The sequence below is a fragment of the Oncorhynchus keta genome, chromosome 32, assembly GCF_023373465.1.
Source record: "Oncorhynchus keta strain PuntledgeMale-10-30-2019 chromosome 32, Oket_V2, whole genome shotgun sequence".
In the NCBI taxonomy this organism is placed as follows: Eukaryota; Metazoa; Chordata; class Actinopteri; order Salmoniformes; family Salmonidae; genus Oncorhynchus; species Oncorhynchus keta.
In genome coordinates this window covers 14,129,957-14,156,492 of record NC_068452.1, presented here as the reverse complement: position 1 = coordinate 14,156,492, position 26,536 = coordinate 14,129,957, and the positions used below count along the sequence as shown (strand labels likewise).

At 44.0% G+C, this 26,536-nt stretch overlaps 1 pseudogene; it reads left to right on the top strand.

The window, feature by feature from the left end:
* Nucleotides 1-680: 680 nt before the first annotated feature.
* On the top strand, nucleotides 681-11,367 carry LOC118365735 (two pore calcium channel protein 1-like; annotated as a pseudogene).
* Nucleotides 11,368-26,536: the final 15,169 nt, after the last annotated feature.

The following is a 26,536-nucleotide window of genomic DNA, read 5'->3' as shown; positions in this document are numbered from 1 at the left end:
TTGGATAGATGGAAACAATATGGCTACAATACAATTACCACGCTAAATCTATACAATTTACTCTGGTCTCCAGGAGACGTTAGAGGTTGATTTGTAATTTATTATGCAACTTTGACTTACTACTCCTATTTAAAAAGAAAGAAACTGGGTAGTAATTGACATTTTCTCGTCCTTCTCAGCCCCTACTTGTTGACATGATAATTTATGGGGCGTTAAAAGCCAGTGGTTTACTGGCTGCGGGTACTGAGGCCCCTCCTACTGGTCAACATCACTGAGGGACAACAGGTCAAATCTGTGTTTGTGTGTGTGTGTGTGTGTGTGTGTGTGTGTGTGTGTGTGTGTGTGTGTGTGTGTGTGTGTGTGTGTGTGTGTGTGTGTGTGTGTGTGTGTGTGTGTGTGTGTGTGTGTGTGTGTGTGTGTGTGTGTGTGTGTGTGTGTGTGTGTGTGTGTGTGTGTGTGTGTGTGTGTGTATGTATTTTCTGTATGTCAGTTATAGTCTGTCTCAAACACCATCTTCCCCCTGATTCAGAGGGGTTGGGTTAAATGCGGAAGTCACATGATAGTTTAATGCATTCAGTTGTGCAACTGACTAGGTATCCTCTTTCCTTTCCCTTTCATCTCTCACTCACTCACATTCTCTTTATTCCTCTAGCTCCGGAGAGCATTCCGAAGCATCCGTAATGCACTGCCTCAGATCCTCTGTCTTCCTGCTCTCCATGTTCAGCATGCTCATGTTCTCACTCATGGCCCTCAAACTTTTTGGGAAAAGGTAAGTCAGGATCAGGAATGTCTTGTAGTCATATGTCTGCCAGCTTTGTAAAATCTAGAACAGGGGTGACCATTTTGTCTGCAGAAGCCTGGTCTGAATGCAGGCCTTTATTCCAGCCAAGCATTAACACATCTGATTCAACTAATCAACTCATATTCTATCAAGACTTTTATTAGTTGGCGTCAGGTGTGTTCATACTAGGTTGGAACAAAAGCCTGCACCCATGCCAGTCTGATATAGTTGGCAAGCAAATCATTATTACCAAATGTGTAGCACTTAAAGTTGCACTGAAAACTACCGTAGTTGCCTCTATAAGAGAAGGTCTAGGATCCGCTATTCTATCCCAATAGAAGGGGGAGGTGTCGAGGATCAAGTTGCCCTTAGACACTTATCCAGGGTCCCTCTGCCTGCAGAACAGCCTGAATTATTTGGTGCATGGAAATATTGCTCAAGTGACCTAACGTGTGCCAGGAGATTGCATGATTCTTGCCATTCTCCTTCGACCTCTTATCAACAAGCTGTTTTGGATGCACCATTCTCTGTGAACCCTATAGACAAGATCGTGTGTGAAAAGGCCAGGAGGATGGACGTTTCTGAGATGAAACCGTAGCGCCTGGGACTGACGATCATACCACGTTCAAAGTCGCCAATGTCACTCGTTTTGCTGTTCTAATGTTAAATTAAACAGTAACTGAATGCCTCTGCCTGTCTGCCTGCTTTATATAGCAAGCCACGTAGAAATTTAACTGTTTACTCTTTAAAATACAGACAATTACAATACACGTCAAAAGTTTGGACACACCTACTCATTCAAGGGTTTTTATTTTATTTTCACAGTGAAGACATCAAAACTTTGAAATAACACATGGGATCATGTAGAAATGAAAAAAAGTGTTAAACAAATCAAAATATATTTTTAGATTCTTCAAAGTAGCCATCCTTTGCCATTGTCCTGTTGAAAAACAAACCAGATGGAATGGCGTATCACTGCAGAATGCTGCCCCCCAAGAAAGACTAGCATCCTATCGCAGGGCCTTACCCTCAGATCTCCTTAATGCTAAGTGCCAAGCAGAGACCCATCAGGTCCTATTTTTACAGTCTTTTGGTATGTCTCCGCCGGTCATCAAATTCCTAACCTTTCAATCTCAGGGCAGACACTCTAACCACAAGGCCACTGAGTTGGTGAGAAAAGTGAGCAGCTGATAATTGGGTGGTGTCAAAAAGGACTCATTATGAGAACAGTCTCATCACTTTCCCTAGGTGGGTGTTAGATAAGTGAAGATGAAGGAACGCATACTTTAGACTACCGAGATTGTAGGTTAAGTGAAGTCACTTCACCCATGTGATGAAGTTTCCTCTAGTTAGGTCTAGGATCAGATTCCCCTCCCCAATCCTAACCTCAACCATTTGTGGGGAAAATTCTAAACTGACCCAAGATCACTGTCTATGGGCAACTTCATATCCTATGTACCCAATCAGAAAGCAGTATGGAAGCTCGTCAGGGCCAAGAGGCACAAGATGGTGCGAGCCTTCGGTGTGCTGCAGGAAAGGAAGGGAGAGGAGGAGCCTGTGGTAAGCCAGGCCAGTTGGAACCAGCTTGTGCGGCTGCATAGGTCGACTTCACACAGAGACCCACACAAAGATGTGTTACATGCTGAGTAAATTGCAGATGGCTGCCAGATATCACAAGACCTGGATAGGTGTTTAATATGTCAGTTAACATCCACATCATATGATATAGCCATTTGAATCCCGAATTCCCATTCACTGACATGGTTCATGCAATACAATGCCTGCAATATAGTTGCCCTGGAACGCGACCATAGTGTTACCCAAGATGACCTTCATTTATTAATTTTGTCCACCCATCTATTCAGGGAAAGTGGCATTTTTTCAGCTGGTGGACTTTCTGAACATCCAGGTGATCATGATGATGTCACGGCCTCACCCACTCAAGACATGGCTCCCCTCTCTCTCTCTCTCTCCTCCCCAAGTCGGCTCGTCTGCCGCATGGTCCAGCACAGACATTGCTCAGCAGACGTACAGGAAAGAGGTTTGGGGGAGCTTGTGAAAGTATACAGTAGACAGTGCCTTCGGAAAGTATTCAGACCCCTTGACTTTTCCCACATTTTGTTAGGTTACAGACTTACTCTAAAATGTATTATTGTTTGTTTTGTTCATCAATCTACACACAATACCCCATAATGACAAAGCACAAATCAAAAATTGGTCAGCCACCAATTGTGCAAGTTCTCCAACTTAAAAAGATGATTTTTTATCATTTTCATCATAGGTACACTTCAACTATGACAGACAAAATGAGAAGAAAAAAAATCCAGAATATCACATTGTTGGATTTTTAATGAATTTATTTGCAAATTATGGTGGAAAATAAGTATTTGGTCACCTACAAATAAGCAAGATTTGTGGCTCTCACAGACCTGTAACTTCTTCTTTAAGAGGCTCCTCTGTCCTCCACTCGTTACCTGTATTAATGGCACCTGTTTGAACTTGTTATCAGTATAAAAGACACCTGTCGACAACCTCAAACAGTCACACTCTAAACTCCACTATGGCCAAGACCAAAGAGCTGTCAAAGGACACCAGAAACACAATTGTAGACCTGCACCAGGCTGGGAAGACTGAATCTGCAATAGGTAAGCAGCTTGGTTTGAAGAAATCAACTGTGGGAGCAATTATTAGGAAATGGAAGACATACAAGACCACTGATAATCTCCCTCGATCTGGGGCTCCACGTAAGATCTCACCCAGTGGGGTCAAAATGATCACAAGAACGGTGAGCAAAAATCTCAGAACCACACGGGGGGACCTATTGAATGACCTGCAGAGAGCTGGGACCAAAGTAACAAAGCCTACCATCAGTAACACACTACGCCGCCAGGAACTCAAATCCTGCAGTGCCAGACGTGTCCCCCTACTTAAGCCAGTGCATGTCCAGGCCCGTCTGAACTTTGCTAGAGAGCATTTCGATGATTCAGAAGAAGATTGGGAGAATGTCATATGGTCAGATGAAACCAAAATATAACTTTTTGGTAAAAACTCAACTCGTCGTGTTTGGAGGACAAAGAATGCTGAGTTGCATCCAAAGAACACCATATCTACTGTGAAGCATGGGGGTGGAAACATCATGCTTTGAGGCTGTCTTTCTGCAAAGGGACCAAGACGAGTGATCCGTGTAAAGGAAAGCATGAATGGGGCCATGTATCGTGAGATTTTGAGTGAACACCTCCTTCCATCAGCAAGGGCATTGAAGATGAAACGTGGCTGGGTGTTTCAGCATGACAATGATCTCAAACACACCGCCCGGGCAACGAAGGAGTGGCTTCGTAAGAAGCATTTCAAGGTCCTGGAGTGGCCTAGCCAGTCTCCAATTCTTTGGAGGGAGTTGAAAGTCCATGTTGCCCAGCAACAGCCCCAAAATATCACTGCTCTAGAGGAGATCTGCATGGAGGAATGGGCCAAAATACCAGCAACAGTGTGTGAAAACCTTGTGAAGACTTACAGAAAACGTTTGACCTCTGTCATTGCCAACAAAGGGTATATAACAAAGTATTGAGATAAACTTTTGTTATTGACCAAATACACCATAATTTGCAAATAAATTCATTAAAAATCCTACAATGTGATTTTCTGGATTTTCTTTTTTCATTTTGTCTGTCATAGTTGAAGTGTACCTATGATGAAAATTACAGGCCTCTCATCTTTTTAAGTGGGAGAACTTGCACAATTGGTGGCTGACTAAATACTTTTTTGCCCCACTAAGTATTCTGACCCTTTACTCAGTACAGTGTTGAAACATCTTTAGCAGCAATTACAGCCTCAAGTCTTCTTGGGTATGACACTACAAGCATGGCACACCTGTATTTAGGGAGTTTCTTCCAATCTTCTCAAGCTCAGTCAAGTTAAATGGGGACCGTAGCTGCACAGGTATTTTCAGTTCTCTCCAGAGATGTTCAATCGGGTTCAAGTCCAGGCTCTGGCTGGGCCACTCAAGAACATTCAGAGAAATGTCCTGCAGCCACTCATGGGTTGCCTTGGCTGTGTGCTTAGGGTCATTGTCCTGTTTGAAGGTGAACCTTCACCCGTACATCTTTGCCTCAATCCTGACAAGTCTCCAAGTCCCTGCCACTGAAAAACACCTCTACAGCATGATGCTGCCACCACCATGCTTCACCGTAGGGATGGTGCCAGGTTTCCCCCAGATGTGATGCTTGGCATTCAGGCCAAAGTGTTCAATCTTGGTTTCTCATTGTTTGAGTCTTTAGGTGCCTTTTTGCAAACTCCAAGCGTGCTGTCATGTGCCTTTTACTCAGGAGTGGCTTCTAACCTGGCCACTCTACCATAAAGGCCTGATTGGTGGAGTGCTGCAGAGATGGTTGTCCTTGTGGAAGGTCAGATGACCTGGTCTCCACAATCACCTGACCGCAAACAAATTTGAAATGATTTGGGGTGAGTTGGACTGCAGAGTGAAGGAAAAGCAACCAACAAGCACTCAGCATGTGGGAACTCTTTCAGGACGGTTGGAAAAGCACTCCAGGTGAAGCTGGTTGAGAGAATGGAAAGCTGTCATCATGGCTTGTTTGAAGAATCAAAAATATATTTTGATTTGTTTAACACTTTCTTTGGTTACTACGTGATTCCATATGTGTTATTTCATAGTTGATGTTTTCACTATTATTCTACAATGTAGAAATAAAGAGAATCCCTTGAATGAGTAGGTGTCCAAACTTTGATGGGTACTGTATGTCTTTAAATCTAGCACATTGTGCTATCATGGATGACTTCCACGCTTTACTCAAACGGTAAATGTTATTTTATTTGTTAAGGACTCAGCAGCAGTGTGCCTGCATTGCAACCATCAATGTTTTAGGCCTACATTTCCGATTGTAGACCACCGGGTCTGAGATGACAGTAAACGTTATTAAGTGAAATACAATATGCAACTTAATTGTCCATTTTGTCTGGGGTTTGCTGTTCCCCATAAGCCACCCTCTGGTGGTGATCGCAGCTCATTTTTAATGCTGGCTCCTGTTGACCATTGTGCTGGCCCCGGGAAGGTGGAAGGTCACCTATAGTAAATGTCAGGACCCGGTTACAAACTCTGGTCTCCGGTGTGAGAAACAGTCACTTAGCAAACTGAGCCACTAATAGTCAGCAGAACCCAGAAGATGAGGCAGACACAGCAGTACTGGAAACAGTGTTTTAATAAAGTAAAAAGGAAAGTTCAGGCAAAAATATAAATCCACAACGTCAAAATTCCAAGAGAACAAAGGTAATCCTCCAAGTCAAAAGGTAAATCCACAAGGTGGTAGGTACAGCAGAAAAAAAGCCTAAAAAGATAATCACATATAAATAAGAACAAAAACAGAGTACCTCAAGTGAGTCCAACTGGAGCAACAAATGTTCACAGCATCGCTGGGGCTGGGTGCTAACATTCAAACACAGAGCAAAGAACTGAGGAAAACTAAGGGTTTAAATACATTCAAGAGAAATGAGGCACAGGTGCAAATCATAACTGGGAACAAGGGAAAACAAAAGGGTCAAAAAGCACAATGGGGGCATCTAGTGACCAAAACCGGAACAACCCTGGCCAAATCCTGACAGTAAGCCTGCCATTGGTGTGTTGGTGTCATCCTGTTTCTGTTTCCCATAAGCGCTTTGATTTTTTCATGTATTATTTTAAACCTATTGATGATTGCCTGTTGAATGAGGAGTCGTCATTATGTTTCATTTGAAATTTGAGCAATGAAATATAAAATAAGATGGTACTTTATTCATGTTTTTTTTGTTGATAGATGACTGATGATAGATACTCATCAATTAAATGATTGAAAAATCAGTATAGTATATAATGACGTACATTGGTAGTGGGTGGCATACATTGGCGATGGATGAGGTTTTTCCTACTTTTAGGAGCTTGTTGAAAAGCGCTATAAATCAAGCATCTGCTTCCTATGTTGACTTTGGATGTTTCTTTTCTTTGTGTCCCTTTTTTCATTATGCTGTCAATGGTGCCCTCTACTACAGCCTGTTTTGGAACATGGGTAACTTGCAGCATAGAACACATGCATGTAAAATGGTTTTGCCCTCTGAGTCTGCCTGGCGTTCATGTTGTGATGTTCATGTGTTTTGTCCCAGCTGATGGCTACACCAGCCGTCAGATCCTGGACATTGTGTTCATCCTGTGCATCCTGAGGCTCATACGAGTGGTAGACAACATCAAAAGGTTAGGAGGTCAAGGACTTCCATTTCCTGTGTGTGTGTGTGTGTGTGTGTGTGTGTGTGTGTGTGTGTGTGTGTGTGTGTGTGTGTGTGTGTGTGTGTGTGTGTGTGTGTGTGTGTGTGTGTGTGTGTGTGTGTGTGTGTGTGTGTGTGTGTGTGTGTGTGTGTGTGTGCTCATGTACAGTACGCGTGCATGTAAGAGAGTTTCAAAATAAAGATGTGAAACATTATCAAACCTTTTCGCTTAACTGCCAGAGCTAGTATCTGTGACAAAATGAATTGGAAGAAAGACCTATACAAGTCAGATATGGTTGATTTGATATTATCATTCATGGACTTAGACGCGGAACTCACTCTTCCTGATGTTCTTTTCCCCCTCAGGTTCCGTGCCATCATCAACACCCTCATCAAGATTGGACCGACGATACTCACTTTCAGACAGCTCATTGTCGTAAATTGTTTGTTTACAAACATTGGAGTGAACAAGCTTATTTTGGGTTCAGTTGAACTAAGCTCATGAGATTGACGCTTGTAAGGGATATCAGATGATTTCAAATGTCAAGATGAATCAAATTCCCAATCTGTCAGCTGTGTATATCCAGCTATATGCCTCAACCCCAAATGAATGGGGCTGATCTCTTATGTTAATTTTGGATTAGGCCATACAGCTAGATCTACAAAACAGATGGTCTTGGTCATTGACGCATATTTAAATTACACTTTATTATGATGGCTGAAAACATCAGACAATTGATTTTGGAGTGAAATATCCCTCCAATATGTAATCCTGTGTTGCAACTGATTGATTGACTGCATAGTTGTCCCATATATTTCTCAGGTGGTCTATTACATATAGTCACCATGGTGGGAATTGAGTTGTTCAAAGGGAAAAATATGCTTTTTCGAGGCCAACTCCACTGATCCGGATAAGGCATTCTGTGGAAACACCCTACTCAAACTTAGTGTTCGCCAAGCACAACTACTGCAAGAACAACTTTAACAACGTTGTTTCCTCTTTTATCCTCCTACTGGAACTCACCGTGGTCAACCAGTGGCATGATATCCCTTTCAAAGCTTGGGAAAATACATTGAGCTAAAACGATACTTTTTCCGTACTCTTGTGAAAATGTTGCTACAAGATAGAAATTTTTAATTGTAATGTACAGTAAGCAGTGGTCACTGACTAAAATTTTACAGTAGGTTAGTGTGTAGAGGGTTAAAAATGAGATGAATTGAAATAACAACTTTTTATTTACTAGTCTTCATAGCTTATTTTAGACAACTGGGTAATTTCTCAGTGATTCTCTAAGTTGCCAGGCTAACTTGACCATTCCTAACCACTCAGTGGAGAATTGTTACTATTTTATTATTTTCTTTAATGTTGGTCCCACTGCTGTCCAGCGGTTTCATCGCGGTCACTCACATCTCAGCCAGGATGTTCTTCGTCCTCTTCCACATTGTAGTCATCAAGTAAGAACAAGTCTCCTTTGAAATATTGAGAACCAAACAAACTTTTCTCAATGATACTCTATTGCTGAATATCAAATCGACCCCTAGCTCCCTACCCCTACAGGCACTACAGTAGATCTAAAAGGATTAGACAAGCTTAAGCAATATGGTAATAACTTCACTTTGCCTTTTGATTGGCTTGTACCCATCCAATAGTTTCAGATCTGCAGGAGTGCCTAAGGGGTAGTGATAGGAATCCAGTTGGAACTCAGTATAGTATGACTTTGATAACTCGCTCGCTATTTATGAGAATTGAGTATCACGTGCATTTGGTATCACGTGCATTTGTTCCTCAGTATTTTCATTGCTTTCATCCTGTAAGCCTTCTTCGTGGAGTACACCGTGGACCAAAGTAACCTACAATCTTCTTTGGAAAATAAAATTGAGGAACTGGAATTGGGCGTCGAACAGTACATGCCTGATTGTTTTGCAATTGGAGAATAATAATTAGCCATGCTTTGGGGTGGGCTTGATTCCGTATTGAGTCAGAGGGGTGAAAGTGTAGCATGCATCATTTCCTGTAGCCACGAGTCATGTTCCAAGCTAAACCACATACAGTATTCATGATGCACTGCCTTAAAACAAAGGGTTTGCTAATAGCTTATTTGCCAGTAGATGTGGCAGACTGGTGTTAAGTGAGGTGAAAGGTTCAGTGTTCCAGATAGAAATATTCTTGATTCTTGATCCAAATCAGTCAGGTTTCAAGACTAGTCATTCAACTGAGACTGCTCTTCTCTGTATCACGGAGGCGCTCCGCACCGCTAAAGCTAACTCTCTCTCCTCTGCTCTCATCCTTCTAGACCTATCGGCTGCCTTCGATACTGTGAACCATCCGATCCTCCTCTCCACCCTCTCCGAGTTGGGCATCTCCGGCGCGGCCCACGCTTGGATTGCGTCCTACCTGACAGGTCGCTCCTACCAGGTGGCGTGGCGAGAATCTGTCTCCTCACCACGCGCTCTCACCACTGGTGTCCCCCAGGGCTCTGTTCTAGGCCCTCTCCTATTCTCGCTATACACCAAGTCACTTGGCTCTGTCATAACCTCACATGGTCTCTCCTATCATTGCTATGCAGACGACACACAATTAATCTTCTCCTTTCCTCCTTCTGATGACCAGGTGGTGAATCGCATCTCTGCATGTCTGGCAGACATATCAGTGTGGATGACGGATCACCACCTCAAGCTGAACCTCGGCAAGACGGAGCTGCTCTTCCTCCCGGGGAAGGACTGCCCGTTCCATGATCTCGCCATCACGGTTGACAACTCCATTGTGTCCTCCTCCCAGAGCGCTAAGAACCTTGGCGTGATCCTGGACAACACCCTGTCGTTCTCAACTAACATCAAGGCGGTGGCCCGTTCCTGTAGGTTCATGCTCTACAACATCCGCAGAGTACGACCCTGCCTCACACAGGAAGCGGCGCAGGTCCTAATCCAGGCACTTGTCATCTCCCGTCTGGATTACTGCAACTCGCTGTTGGCTGGGCTCCCTGCCTGTGCCATTAAACCCCTACAACTCATCCAGAACGCCGCAGCCCGTCTGGTGTTCAACCTTCCCAAGTTCTCTCACGTCACCCCGCTCCTCCGCTCTCTCCACTGGCTTCCAGTTGAAGCTCGCATCCGCTACAAGACCATGGTGCTTGCCTACGGAGCTGTGAGGGGAACGGCACCTCAGTACCTCCAGGCTCTGATCAGGCCCTACACCCAAACAAGGGCACTGCGTTCATCCACCTCTGGCCTGCTCGCCTCCCTACCACTGAGGAAGTACAGTTCCCGCTCAGCCCAGTCAAAACTGTTCGCTGCTCTGGCTCCTCAATGGTGGAACACACTCCCTCACGACGCCAGGACAGCGGAGTCAATCACCACCTTCCGGAGACACCTGAAACCCCACCACTTTAAGGAATACCTAGGATAGGATAAAGTAATCCTTCTCACCCCCCCCCCCCTTAAAAGATTTAGATGCACTATTGTAAAGTGGCTGTTCCACTGGATGTCATAAGGTGAATGCACCAATTTGTAAGTCGCTCTGGATAAGAGCGTCTGCTAAATGACTTAAATGTAAATGTAAATATGATAAAGAGTTGATACGATTTCCTATTCAACATGACAATCATAGCTGCTCAATCTATGCAAAACATTTCAATCTGAACGTTCTGTAATTATGTTCTCCTGAACAGCCATGTTTATCTTGTTTTATTGTACGTTCTCTTTGTGCCAATCAGAGAGAAACTGGTGGAAACTTGGTGGATGCCATGGAAACTAACGACAATATGGGCACCTCTGAGTCGACCAAGGGAAAACCTGCACTCATGTTCAAGATCGCCTGTAAAAAATAAGCTTTGAGGAGAATTCATTGTTGCTCTGTCTTAATCACCTGTATGGTGATATGATACATTTTATACCTTGGAAATATATGAATGTGTATGGCAATTTAATGCATTTTCAAATATGATGGCTGATATAATGTGCTATACAATGTTGTGAATTCTGAATGCACAATCAATGCATCATACACAGAATGATGATTTAATACCTGGAAAAACGTTATCAAAAACCTACGTTGTTTTCAATAGGAAACAGCAAAAGATTTAGTAAAGGAAAATGTAAATCTGTGTTTTTGTTAGACAAGTTCAGGTAGTAGTCTACCTGAATAGGTCCTTCCTTTTAACCATCTGTACTGACCTCAGATTTCTGCCTGCTTCCTCCCAGGATACAAAACTGTGGACGGTTTGTTACAGAGGATGTTTGAGGCGGACCTAGACCCAGAGAATTTAGCAGAAGACGAAGATTTCGATCCCAATAACCCATCGAATCTGAACTTCCCAAATTCAACCTTTGATTCTGTATAGCCGTGGTCAGAAAGGGAATAAATACACAAAAAATGTTTTGTACTGAAATGTATCATAACAAATACTATATTTTATGAAATATTTCTAGAGGTTTATGTAAAACACAATAAGCTATAAACGGTTAAACATTCCTCAATGTAGTATTTAGCTTGCTATTTCATATACTGCTTTTTGTAAATATCTTGACAACACAATCCACATTCATCGAAAAGGAGACTTTATTCTTGTTTGATTATCTCTAAAGTTATACTCAAAGGAACAGCATTTGATAATTTACCATGAAGGCATAACTGAAATTATATAAAATTGAAAATCTGCTGAGGTAAATTGCCACAGCATGAAAGGTTGTATATATTGTCTGTTTCTATTGGGCAATCTGACTCAAATACATGCTGTATGTACAGACTCTACTCTCAATTATTTCCACATTTTTACTTGATATTGTTTTTTATTCACAGTTTCCCGGATACCGATCAGGCCATATCCTGGACTAAAAAGCAAGTTCAATGCAGAATCTCAATTGAAATGAGTTTAGTGTCCAGGAAACCAGTCCTCACATCCAACCAACCATTCTTCTGTAGGCCTATATACATCATTATATGTTTACTAATAAAGCATACCAGCTAAGGGTAAAAAATATATATATTTTAAGGCCTTTCTTGTGATGTATTATGTGTGGCCAAACTAACATTTCATGTAACAAAGCATTAATTTACCAAAGACTGGTTTGCTCTGACAGCCACTTTCTTCACTTTCTCAAGTAAGCTTTGGCCATTTGGGGCAGAGCCTACCCTTTTTCTTTTATTTATTTTTTACCTTCATTTAACCAGACAAGTCAGTTAAGAACAAATTCTTATTTTCAATGTCAGCCTAGGAACAGTGGGTTAACTGCCTGTTCAGGGGCAGAACAACAGATTTGTACCATGTCAGCTCGGGGGTTTGAACTTGCAACCTTCCAGTTACTAGTCCAACACTCTAACCACTAGGCTACCCTGTCACCCCAGGGTAGCCCACTGCACCCTCCCAGGGGCGCTGGGAGGGTGCAGTGCGCCCTATGCCTGCGCCCCTACCTGACACCGTGCAGAGACTGTTACGGTTATATACCTACAGTGCCTTCAGAAAGTATTCACACCCCTTAACTTTTTCTACTTTTGTTGTGTTACAAGCAATATTTAAAATGGATTACATTTAGATCGTTTTTTTGTCACTGGCCTACACACAATACATTATGTGGTATTTTTGCAAATTCATAGAATAAAATACATCATAGATGTATTTAACATGTCAATGTCACGCCCTGACCTTAGTTCATTTTTAATGTCTCTATTTTAGTTTGGTCAGGGCATGAGTTGGGGTGGGCATTCTATGTGTTCTATGGTTTTGTATTTCTGTGTTTCGCCTGGTATGGTTCCCAATCAGAGGCAGCTGTTTCTCGTTGTCTCTGATTGAGAACCATACTTAGGCAGCCTGTTTTCCCACTATGATTTGTGGGTAGTTGTTTTCTGTCTTTGTTTTAGTTACCAGACGGAACTGTTTCGGTTATTATTTTTGTTACTTTGTATTGTAGTTTTCAGTTCAGTTTAATAAAATGACGAACACTTACCACGCTGCATATTGGTCCGATCCTTCATACTCCTCCTCAGAAGAGGATGAAAACCCTTACAGAACTACCCACCACCAAAAAAGCTGAGCTCCAGTGCTCCCCCCACAGCCCGGTCCATCCGGTGTCTCCTCCACACACCAGGCCTTCTGTAGGTGTCCATCTCCTCCCTCCAGGGTAAAAACTGTAATATCTTATGTTTCACTGAGTTGTGGCCGAATGACAGCATGATTAACATTCAGCTGGCGGGTTACACACTGCATCGGCAGGATTGAACAGCAGCCTCTGGTATGGGGTGGCGGTATATGTGGGGTGGCAGTATATGTGGGGTGGCGGTCTATGTATATTTGTAAACCACAGCTGGTGCACGATATTTAAGGAAGTCTCAAGGTTTTATTCACCTGAGGTAGAGTATCTCATGATAAGCTGCATACCACACTATCTACCAAGAGACTTTTGATCTCTATTTTCGTAGTTCTCTACACACTACCGCAGACTGAAGCTGGCACTAAGATCGCACTCAAAGTTCTGTATTCCATCATAAGCAAACAGGAAAACGCTCATCCAGAGGCTGCGCTCCTAGTGGCCCGGGGACCTAAATGCAGGGAAACTTAAATACGTTTTACCTCATTTCTATCAGCCTGTTAAATGTGCGACCAGAGGGGAAAAAAACTCTAGATCCCCTTTACTCCACACACAGATACACATACAAAGCTCTCCCCCGCCCTCCATTTGAAAAATCTGACTGAAGCACAAGATCACTCCACAATGAATAAATAAAAATGAAAAATGAAAAAAATAAGAAAAATAACAAATAGAGAGTAGAGCAACAATAAAATAACAGCAATCAGGCTATATACAGGGGGGTACTGGTACAGAGTCAATGTGCGGGAGCACAGGTTAGTCGAGGTCATTGCGAGGTCATTGAGGTATATGTACATGTAGGTAGAGGTAAAATTACTATGCATAGATGATAAATGGAGAGTAGCATCAGCGTAAAAATGGAGGCGGGGGGGTGGCCATTTGGTTAGCTGTTCAGGAGTCTTATGGCTTGGGGGTAGAAGCTGTTAAGAAGCCTCTTGGACCTAGACTTGGCACTCCGATACCGCTTTCCGTGCGGTAGCAGAGAGAACAGTCTATGGCTAGGATGGCTGGAGTCTTTCACAATTTTTAGGGCCTTCCTCTGACACCGCCTGGTATAGAGGTCGTGGATGGCAGGAAGCTTGGCCCAGTGATGTACTGGGCCGTACGCACTACTCTCTGTAGAACCTTGCAGTCGGAGGCCGAGCAGTTTCCATACCAGGTGGTGATGCAACCAGTCATGCTCTCGATAGTGCAGCTGGAGAGGATCTTCTGAGGGGGAATAGGCGTTGTCGTGCCCTCTTCATGACTGTCTTGGTATATTTGGACCATGACAGTTCGTTGGTGATGTGGACACCAAGGAACTTGAAGCTCTCAACCTGCTCCACTACAGCCCCGTCGATGAGAATGGGAGCATGCTCGGCCCTCCTTTTCCTGTAGTCCATGGTCATCTCCTTTGTCTTGATCATGTTGAGGGAGAGTTTGTTATCCTGGCACCACACTGCCAGGTCTTTGACCTGCTCCTTTCACGGCTCAGGCTAAGACCCAGATGCAAATACAGGAGGCGTATAGTACGAGTCTCTGAGTTTATTACAGTAGAAGGGGCAGGCAAAAGGTAAGTCAAGGCAGGCAAAGAGTTAAAATCCAAATCAGAGTCAGCCAGGTACAGAACAGCTGGCAGGATCAGGGTCAGGACAGACAGAAAGTTCAGAACTGGGAAGACTAGGAAAACAAAAACTAGCCACAGGAAACACAGGATCAAGCTGGTAGGATTTGATCAAGCTGGTAGGCAAGACGAACTGGCAACAGACAAACAGAAAACGCTGGTATAAATACACAGGAGGTAATGGGAACAAATAGGATATATTTGGTGGAGACAAGCACAAGGCAGGTGAAACAGATCAGGGTGTGACACCTCACTATAGGCTGTCTCATCGTTGTCGGTTGAGTCATGACCAGCCTTTCCAAGCACTTCATGGCTACAGACGTGAGTGCTACGGGTCAGTAGTCATTTAGGCAGGTTACCTTGGTGATCTTAGGCAGAGGGACTACGGTGGTCTGCTTAAAACATGTTGAATTACAGACTCAGGTTGAAAATGTCAGTGAAGACACTTGCCAGTTGGTCAGCGCATGCTCAGAGTACACGTCCTGGTAATCTGTTTGTTGAAAGTTGATCGGCTACGGCGAGCGTGATCACACAGTCGTCCGGAACAGCTGGTGCTCTCATGCATACTTCAGTGTTGCTTGCATCAAAGTGCGCATAGAAGTTATTTAGCTCGTCTGGAAGGCTTGTGTAACTGGGCAGCTCTGCTTACCTTTGTTGTCCGTAGTAGTTTGCAAGCCCTGCCACATCCGACAAGAGTTGGAGCTGGTGTAGTAGGATTCAATCTTAGTCCTGTATTGGCACTTTGTCTGTTTGATGGTTCGTCAGAGGGCATAGCAGGATTTCTTATAAGCGTCCGGGTTAGAGACCCGCTCCTTGAAAGACGCAGCTCTACCCTTTAGCTCAGTACAGATGTTGCCTGTAATCCATGGCTTATGATTGGGGTATGTACGTACGGTCACTGTGGGGTCATCGTCATCTATGCACTTATTGATGAAGCCAGGTACTGTGGTGTACTCCTCAATGCCATTGGAATACTCCCGGAACATATTCCAGTCTGTGCTAGCAAAACAGTCCTGTATCTTAGCATCTGCGTCATCTGACCACTTCCATATTGAGCGAGTCACTGGTACTTCCTGCTTTAGTTTTTGCTTGTAGGCAGGAATCAGGAGGATATAGTTACTGTCATATTTGCTAAAGGGAGGGTGAGCTAGAGCTTTGAACATGTCTTTGTGTGTGGAGCAAAGGTGGTCTAGAGGTGTTTTTCCTCTGGTTGCACATGTAACATACTGGTAGAAATGAGGTGAAACGGATTTAAGTTTCCCTGCATTAAAGTCCCCGGCCACTAGGAGCGCCGCCTCTGGATGAGCATTTTCTTGTTTGCTTATGGCAGAATACAGCTCGTTGAGTGCGGTCTTAGTAGATGAAAACCCTCTTGGTAAATAGTGTGGTCTGTAGCATATTATGAGATTCTCTGCCTCATGTGAGCAAAACTTTGAGACTTCATTAATATTAGATTTACTGCACCAGCTGTTATTGATAAATAGACACAGACCGCCACCCCTTGAATTAACGTGGGCAGCCGTTCTGTCTTGCCATTGCACAGAAAACCCAGCCAGCTGTATGTTATCCTTGTCGTCGTTCAGCCATGACTCAGTGAAACATAAGATATTACAGTTTATAATGTCCCATTGGTAGGATAATCTTGATCGGAGCTCATCCAGTTTATTATCCAATGATTGCACATTGGCTAATAGGACTGATGGTAGAGCCGGGTTACTCACTCAACGTCGGATTCTTACAAGGCACCCCGACCTATATCTCCTTCTCTTCCTCATGAGAATGACAGGAATTTGGGCCTTGTCCTATGTCTGAAGTAAATCCTTTGCGCCCGACTCGTTAAAGAAAATGTCCTTGTCCAGTACGAGGTGAGTAATTGCTGTTCCAGAAGCTCTTTTTGGTTCATAAGAGATGGTGGCAGAAACCTTATGTCAGAAATAACACACACACACAATAGCACAATTGGTTAGGAGCCAATAAAACGGCAGCCATTGTCCATCAGTAGAGGCGCTGTGGAAATTGTGGATCTACCCGTCATGCTACAAGAGCTCCAGATTGCCCAGCTAAGGGCCATACATGCAAACACTGTCAAATGTTTAACCGTTTTCGAATCATTGCAACCACGTACCTAAGACAGCCACAACACTCAGGCAGTAATCCATACAGTGGGGCCCCACTCAGAGAACTTTACTATGTGCCCACTCAAGGTGACTTTGCTAAATTCAGCAACATACAACCAGTTCTATACATACCTACATCTCTGAAGAGAGCTGAAAATAGCCACGCAGCGACGCTCCCCATCCAACCTGACAGAGGTAGATAAATAATAAATACAGTATGGGGATGAGGTAGATAGATGGGCTGTATACAGATGGGCTATGAACAGGTGCAGTGATCTGTGAGCTGCTCTGACAGCTGGTTCTTAAAGCTAGTGAGGGAAATCACAGCTTCAGTGATTTCTGCAGTTCGTTCCAGTCAGTGGCAGCAGAGAACTGGAAGGAATGGTGACCCAAGAGGAATTGGCTTTGGGGGTGACCAGTGAGATATACCTGCTGGAGCGCGTGCTATGAGTGGGTGTTGCTATGGTGACCAGCGAGCTGAGATAGGGCGGGGCTTTACCTAGCAGAGACTTGTAGATAAGCTGTAGCCAGTGGGTTTGGCGATGAGTATGAAGCGAGGGCCAGCCAACGAGAGTGTATAGGTCACAGTGGTGAGTAGTGTATGGGGCTTTGGTGGCAAAACGGATGGCACTGTGATAGACTGCATCCAGTTTGCTGAGTAGAGTGTTTTATAGATGACATCGCCGAAGTCAAGGACCGGTAGGATGGTAGGATGGTCAGTTTTACGAGGGTATGTTTGGCAGCATGAGTGAAGGAAGATGTTACTATGAACATTCATGGTAACTAAAGGTTAAGTACATAGAAACAACGGGAGAAGGTATTTTGGTTGGTATTTACATAGTAATACATTATAAATTACCATGTATGTTTATTGGTGATTCTTAGGTATTACTTTGAAAGAGACTGGTGTGACTACGTATTTATATAGTAATAAGCTGGTTCTTACTTGTACTTACTTTTGGGAAAAATGTTTTGCTATATAATTACCTTTTGTGACGTTGTATGTTCCTTGGAGTTACTAGGTATAGTTATTAACTGGTACTGAGTTATACCTACCTTCTTACTTGTAGTTATCAATATAATTACATTTTCTGATTTCAGATTTAAATAACAGAAAAGTCGACTACGATTTCTGTAAAACTTGTAGACTTGTTTACGTGCTGCTGTGCGGTTTGTTGCTAACCTTACTTTGCTACCTGCCAACTTTACGGTTTGTATTTTTTAATTACCTCGCTCAACTTTTTTCATTGAACTTTTTCACACCGGACCCTTTATCTGGACGTGGTTCGTCGGGACCTCAACCAGCCGAAGCTAAGTTGTAACATTAACATTATGCCTTCGTCGCTGTACTTATAATATACAGGAGAACGATCGCCTTATGGTGAGGATAGCTGTGTTGCAAGCTCAGCTTCAGATGCAATCGTTAGGCAATGGTATTTTAAGTGTAGGAAAGGATGAAATGGCGTCTGTGCCACAAATAAGTACAGATAGTAGTATAAATCCCCTCGCACAGTCCCCGCAGCCGGACAATTTTCTCATGGCTTCTGGAAGGAAATGCTGTAGGAATGCTCAACCGCTGTCTCTCATTCAGCCGACAGAAACTTTCAACCAGTTCTCCCCATTAAGAAACGGGTCGCAGTCAGAGGCCGAGCCTTCTCTGGTCTCTCCTCCTCTGATACGCCGAAGCCTCCCACCATTAGCTGTGACAGATTGAAAACCCTCGTCATTGCCGACTCCATTACCCGCAGTATTAGACTTAAGAAGAAGGCGAATCATCCAGCGATCGTACACTGTTTACCAGGGGGCAAGTCTACCGACGTTAAGGCCAATCTGAAGATGGTGCTGGCTAAGGCTAAAACTGGTGACTGTAGCGATGGCGACACCAACGATGTTAGGATGAAACAGTCAGACCAAGCGCAACATAGCTTCAGGGGGCCAAGAAATGTATTGCCTTGAAATGGAAATTGGATTCCTCCCTGGCAGTTGCAATGTGGCTATCGGAAGTTAATAGTTGTATCCCTTTGGAGAAAATCACTTACTGCTTGAGGAATAAGTTAAAGACATTTTACAGAATTTGGCAACCTTTTATTGACTATATGGAGAATCTCCCCACACATCTCATTAATTGAATCTATATATAATCCTCACATAATGTTTCACATGTAATGTATAATATGTAGCCTACGGCAGGTGATCCAATGTCTCGTTATAATTTTTTTATTTTTGTATGTTTGTATATATAATTATAATATTTTTTTTTGTTACGCTCGTCTGTTACTGTCACTTTGTCCTATCGTTGTCTAATATCTTTTCACTTTTGTTTTGAATGTTCTTAATTGGAAAATGCAAAAATAATATATAAAAAAACAACAACAAAAAAACATAGCTTCAGGGTGTAAATCAGTTAAAAAGATGTGTCGGCATCGAGTAATTGTCTCTGGTCCCGTCCCAGTTAAGGGGAGTGATGAGCTCTACAGCAGTCTCACAACGCAATTGCTGGTTGAAAACTGTAATTTGTAGATAATTGTCCCTCTTTCTGGGACTCACCCACAAACAGGGCCAAGCCTGGCCTGTTGAGGAGTGACGGATTCTATCCTAGCTGGAGCGGTGCTCTCATCTTATCTACCAACATAGAGAGGGCGCTAACTCCTCTAGCTCCACAATGAGATAGGGTGCAGGCCAGACAGCAGGCTGTTAGCCAGCCTGCCAGCATAGTGGAGTCTGCCACTAGCACAGTCAGTGTAGTCAGCTCAGCTACCCCCATTGAGACCGTGTCTGTGCCTCGATCTAAATTGGGTAAAACTAAACATGGCTGTGTTCATCTTAGCAATCTCACTGGGAAAAAGACCTCAATTCCTGTCATTATTGAAAGAGACTGTGATATCTCACATCTCAAAATAGGGCTACTTAATGTTAGATCCCTCACTTCCAAGGCAGTTATAGTCAATGAACTAATATCTGATCATAATCTTGATGTGATTGGCCTGATTGAAACATGGCTTAAGCCTGATGAATTTACTGTGTTAAATGAGGCCTCACCTCTCGCTTACACTAGTGACCATATCCCCCACGCATCCCGCAAAGGCAGAGGTGTTGCTAACATTTACGATATAAAATGTCAATTTACCCCCCCCAAAAAACTACTGCATTTTTGTCTTTTTAGCTTCTAGTCATGAAATCTATACAGCTTACTCAATTACTTTTTATAGCTACTGTTTACAGTCCCGTGGAATAAATGTTGTGGATCTTAATGTTTTTCCTCTTCACAGGTTGAATAGCAGAGAATTAGACACATATCATCCCCTTTAAGTGTTTGTCTAAGCTGTTTGGAAAGTGGTAAAAGTAGGTAATATGTGTTAAAAGTTACATTCCAATGAATAGAATGTTGGAAGTCATGGCCATTTTTAACAATGGGAGCTTTAAAATTATGAAAAATCCCATCGAAGTGGATGGAGAAGGACAAAAAGAAGAACAAGTTGTATACAACCACACCATTCCATACCAGTCTGCACTTTATAGAGTTTGAATAGTGTTTCTAACTTAAACCTTGCATGAAAAATAGTGTTCCAAAGAAAAGTAAGATATGAGTGAAGGATTTAGTGGGACTAATAAGTCAGAACCAAGTTATACTGTCACACCTTGATCTATTTCACCTGTCTTTGTGATTGTCTCCAACGCCCTCCAAGTGTCGCCCATCTTCCCCTGTGTATTTATACCTGTATTCTCTGTTTGTCTGTTGCCAGTTTGTCTTGTTTTGTCAAGCCAACCAGCGTTTTTGTTATCAGCTCCTGCTTTCTCCCAGTCTCTTTCTTGTCCTCCTGGTTTTTGACCCTTGCCTGTCCCTACCCTGTACCCACTTGACCACTCTGCCTGCCACTGACCCTGAGCCTGCCTGCTGTCCTGTACCTTTGCCCCACCTCGGGATTACCAACCTCTGCCTGAACTGACCCTGAGCATGCCTTCCGTCCTATGACTGCGGGATTGACATTCTCCCTAGCACCACGACGCCCCGGGGACATCTGTACTCTCTGTCGGGATCGGAGACCAAGACTATGAAGACCTACATTAGGGACTCCCTAGCTGCTGGATTTATCCGTCCCTCTTCATGTCCCGCCGGCGCAGGGTTCTTCTTCGTGGAGGAAAAGGACAAGACCCTGCGCCCATGCATTAACTACTGGTGACTCAATGACATTACGGTTAAGAACCGTTACCCGCTACCACTCATCTCCTTGGCCTGGAGAGGGCGGAACATCTGTTAATTGTGTGGACTGACCAAAAGAACCTGGAGTATCTCCACACCGCCAAGCGCCTCAACTCCAGGCTAGCCAGATGGGCCCTGCTGTTCACACGGTTCAACCTCTCCCTGTCATACCGGCCGGGATCGAAGAAATCAAGGTGTATGTACTGTTCTGCCGCTATAGCCCCACAACTACTACCCCGGAACCCGAAACCATCATTTCATGCCTGGCGACGGCACTCAGCTGGGGAATAAGGAGCAGGTCTGTGAGGCGCAGAGTTCCCAGCCGAACCCCAGGGGGGTTGATAACCGGATGTTCGTTCCTGATGCCTTCTGCTCCGCGGTCCTTGAGTGGGCCTGCTCTTCCAAGCCTGTTGAACCCTGGCCTTTGTACGAAGCACTTTTCGTATTATGGTTCCTGACGTGTTTGCATTCGTAGCCGCTTGCATGGTGTGTGCACAGAACAAGACTCCTCAGCAAGCTCCGGCTGGTCTCCTCCAACCTCTGCCTGTCCACCACCATCCCTGGTCTACATCCCCCTGGACTTTGTCACGGGTCTTCCCTCTTCTGATGGCAACACCGCCATCCTGACCATGGTAGATCAGTTTTCCAAAGCCACCCACTTCTTTCCTCTCCCCCAACTGCCCTCGGCCAAAGTCGACGGCCCAGCTCATGGTGCAGCACATCTTCCGGATCCATGGACTGACCGTTGACATGGTCTCCGACCGGGGTCATCAGTTCTCGTCCCGGTTCTGGAATCGTTCTGCACCCTCATTGGGTCGTTGGCCAGCCTGTCCTCCGGGGTTCACTCCCAGTCCAAATGGCCAGTCGGATCGAGCCAACCAGGACCTCGAAATTACCCTGCGCTGCCTGGTTTCCGCCAACCCCACCACCTGGAGCCAGCAGCTTGTGTAGGTCAAATATGCCCGCAACACCCTTCCCTGCTCTGCCACGGTCTCCCTTTGAGTGTTCCCTGGGTATCGGCCCCTGCTCTTCGCTGAGCAGGAAGAGGAGGTCGGCATACCTTCTGCCCAGATGTTTGTCCGTCTGCAGCCCGGTTAGCACTCCTCAAGACCACCTCCAGGTATCGGCGACAAGCGAATCGGCATCGGACCCCGGTTCCCCAGTATCGTCTTGGGCAGAAGGTATGGCTGTCCACCCGGGATCTGTCCCACCGGGTGGAGTCTTCCAAACTGTCCCCCCAGTTTATCGGCTCTTTCCCCATCTCCATGATCATTAGCCCCTCTGCTGTCCATATTCTGTTGCCCCGTACCCTTTGTATTCATCCTACATTCCATGTGTATAGAATTAAGCCCATGTCTCACAGCCCTTTGTCTTCTATTTCCAGGCCCACCACTCCTCCCTGTGTCACCGATGGCCATCCAACGTACATGGTCAGACGACACCTGAGGGTTCGACCACGGGCAGGGGTTTCCAGTGCCTGGTTGACTGGGAGGGTTATGGCCCGGAGGAGAGGTACTGGGTCCCCGCTAGAGACATCCTGGACCCAGCCCTCATAGCCGACTTACACCGCCGACACCCCGGTCAACCAGGTATGCGGCAGGTAGGATGTCAGGTGGGCCCCTAGAAGGGGGGTACTGTCACACCCTGATCTGTTTCACCTGTCTTTGTGATTGTCTCCACCCCCCTCTAAGTGTCACCCATCTTCCCTATTATCACGTGTATTTATACGTGTGTTCTCTGTTTGTCTGTTGCCAGTTTGTCTTTTTTTGTCAACTCAACCATTGTTTTTGTTATCTGCTCCTGCTTTTCCTGTCTCTCTTTTCTCGTCCCCTGGTTTTTGTCCCTTGCCTGTCCTGGCCCTGTACCCACCCGCCTGACCACTCTGCCTGCCCCTGAGCCTGCCTGCAGTCCTGTACCTTTGCCCCTGTTGCTGTAATGGACATTGTTACTTCGACATGGTCTGCATCTGGGTCTTACCTGATATATACAATATTTAGTCTGCTGAGCAAGTAACACTAATTAACTTAATAGGTTCTCAAAAAACCTGACAAATATGTCAAATCCTCCATAAAACATATGCAGTAACAATTGAATTAATTCTTAACAATAATACATTCTTAACATTCCTTCAGAAGATGAATGCAAGACATTAAAAATTAATGATGTATTATTTATTAACTAAATGAGAAACTAATAAATAGGTGCTCAAAGTACCCATTACATATGATATATTTTTTTATCGGCAGTAAGAAACGCTATTTGGCAACAAAAAAATGTCTCACTGCCAGCAATAATCTAATATAAGCATGGTATAAACTGACAAGCACTAAGGAATCACTGATATACATTAATGGAATATTTACATACTGTACATACTGTAGGCACACAGAGGCCCATTATCAGCAACTATCACTCCTGTGTTCCAATGTTAGCTAATCCAAGTTTATCATTTTAAAAGGCTAATTGATCATTAGAAAACCCTTTTGCAATTATGTTAGCACAGCTAACACAGCCAGAGCTCAGGCAGGTTGACGGCTATCTCTTAGTCCTGAGCTATCTCAGTCCTGAGCTACCTATCAGTCTTGAGCTACCCCTCAGTCTTGAGCTACCCCTCATTCTTGAGCTACCCCTCAGTCCTGAGCTACCCCTCAGTCCCGAGCTACCCCTCAGTCCCGAGCTACCTTAGTCCCGAGCTGTCCCTCAGTCCAGTGAGGCCCTTTGTTAAGATTAGTAGGCCAAGGTCGGCAGCGAGGGCCGCTACTCAAGGGACGCAGACTAAGACTGTGTTGGAGTGGGGTCCACGTCCAGCGCCAGAGCCGCCACCGTGGACAGACGCCCACCCAGACCCTCCCCTATTGGTTTAGGTGTGCGGCCGGGAGTCCGCACCTTTGGGGGCGGGGGGTACTGTCACACCCTGGCCTTAGTATTCTGTGTTTTCTTTATTATTTTGGTTAGGCCAGGGTGTGACATGAGTGATTTATTGTGTTTTTTCTTGTCTAGGGGTTTATTAGATTTATGGGGTTGTGTTCAGTATAGTTGTGTAGGAAAGTCTATGGTTGCCTGGAGTGGTTCTCAATCAGAGGCAGGTGTTTATCGCTGTCTCTGATTGGGAACCATATTTAGGCAGCCATATTCTTTGGGGTATTTTGTGGGTGGTTGTCTCCTGTGTCAGTGTTTGTACCACACAGGTTTCACGTTTCTTGTTTTTTTGTAGTTTATTCATGTATAGTTTTTCATATTAAAAATACCATGAATTATAACCACACTGCATTTTGGTCCGCCTCTCCTTCCCAGGAGGAAAACCGTTACAGGTAGCTTGTGTGAAATATTTGACATTATGGGTAGGTTACAGTATTGCTGTGCGATAGAGCGTAACATCTTTGCCTATTTAATCTCAAAGCCTATACCAAGTCAGGATATAGAAACCCAATAATCTTATGGTAAACTAAATATTGAAAATCATTTTGTCTTTTGTATAGAAGTGTGGGCTGCAGCATTTAGCCTACTTTTAAATTGTTTTCGAATATACAATCAATCTTGCATTATGACGGAGCATGGACCTTGCTATAGGCAGCATGCATGTTTAGTCACGGCAAAATATCAAAACATTCTGCCCAAAATTGCCATTGCTCTTTCTTCCAGAAACTGTCGTGACCTAATTCCAAATAGTTCCAAATTAACAGCAAATAAAGGGAGTTATTGTCACCATGAAAGGAGAATGGAGGTCGTTACCAGGCAGAGCTTTAATGTTCGTTCACACCCACACACTTTTGCGACTGATTTATAACTGGAAACATGCGTATGGCATGTGTCAAGTTTATAAATATTTTTGTATGTGAGCAGACTTTTCAGAAATGGCAGAAGCAGAAATTCAGTATGAAATTTACGCAACAGTTATAAATGAGGCCACTGGTCAAAGACAACGCAGTTAACTTGATTGTTGCTGTAGTTAAAGGCCCAGATTATCCTACATTTAGATTACCTTAAATCGGGCCTAAATCGGGAAAAGATTTAGTTGTGTCCTCTTCACGACTGTCTTGGTCTGTTTGGACCATGATAGTTCGTTGGTGATGTGGACACCAAGGAACTTGAAACTCTCGACCAGCTCCACTACAGCCCTGTTGATGTTAATGACTGTTCATGACTGCACGGGCAGGCACGACTCCAACACCATCATTAAATTTGCCGATGACACAACAGTGGTAGGCCTGATCACCGACAACAACGAGACAGCCTATACGGAGGAGGTCAGCGACCTGGCTCTGTGGTGCCAGGACAACAACCTCTTCCTCAATGTGATCAAGACAAAGGAGATGATAGTGGGCTACAGGAAAAGAGGACTGAGCACGCCCCCATTCTCATCGACGGGATTGCAGTGGAGTAGGTTGAGAGCTTCAAGTTCCCCCCCTCAAGTCACCTTGTCATCACCAACGAACTAACATGGTTCAAGCACACCATGGCAGTCATGAAGCAGGCACAACAAAACCTATTCCCCTTGCAGGAGACTGAAAAGATTTGGCATGGGTCCTCAGATCCTCAAAGGATTCTACAGCTGCACCATCGAGAGCATCCTGACTTGTTGCATTACTGCCTGGTATGTCAACCGCAGTTTAAAAAAAATATGGGTATGAGATAAAAGTAACAAGTAATTAAAGAGCTGACAACAGAGAGTGGTTGTCAGCTCTTTAATTACTTGTTACTTTTATCTCATACCCATATTTCTTTTAAACTGCACTGTTGGTTAGGGGCTTGTAAGTAAGCATTTCACTTTCAGGTCCACACCTGTTATATTCGGTGCATGTGACTAATACAATTTGATTTGATAATCTTAATCGTAAATCATCAATTTTATTTTCCAATTATCTTTTTTTACGCAAAAGGCGTGGATCTAGGCCTGTTCCAGTGAAAGCAGGATATCCTTCTTGTTAGACTCGTTAAAGGAAAAACTTTCTTCCAGTCCGCGGTGAGTAATCGCTTTTCTGATGTCCCGAAGTTATTTTCGGTCATAAGAGACGGCAGCAGTAACATTATGTACACAATAAGTTTTAAAAAACAAGTTACACAAAATCCACAAAAATTACAAAGTAGCACACTTGGTTGGGAGAATGCAAAACGTCAGCCACGTTCTTCAGTGGCATCTTGCATGCCCTGTCACTTGTTAAAACTACTGTAATACTATTTTAGGCTGCTGTATATTCATTCAGTCAAGCCTTTTCTGAAATATCTGTGGGAGAAATGTCCTCCTCAGAATTACTTTGAGAGAAACTCCCAAAATTATATAGATAAGGCTTTTTATAAAAATCATTTTCATCCGTCATCCTCCCTAACTTTTAAGTCACCATGTTCATTTTTTCAAAACATAAGTATATTCCTAATTGTGTATCCAGGTCTAAAATATTCTTCTCCACTTCGGTAGGTGGCGGTATGTGCCGTGTAGCCTATACCACAAATCTCTGAGGAAAGCACAGAGGACGATCACTTTGGTTGCTAAATGATGATGATGC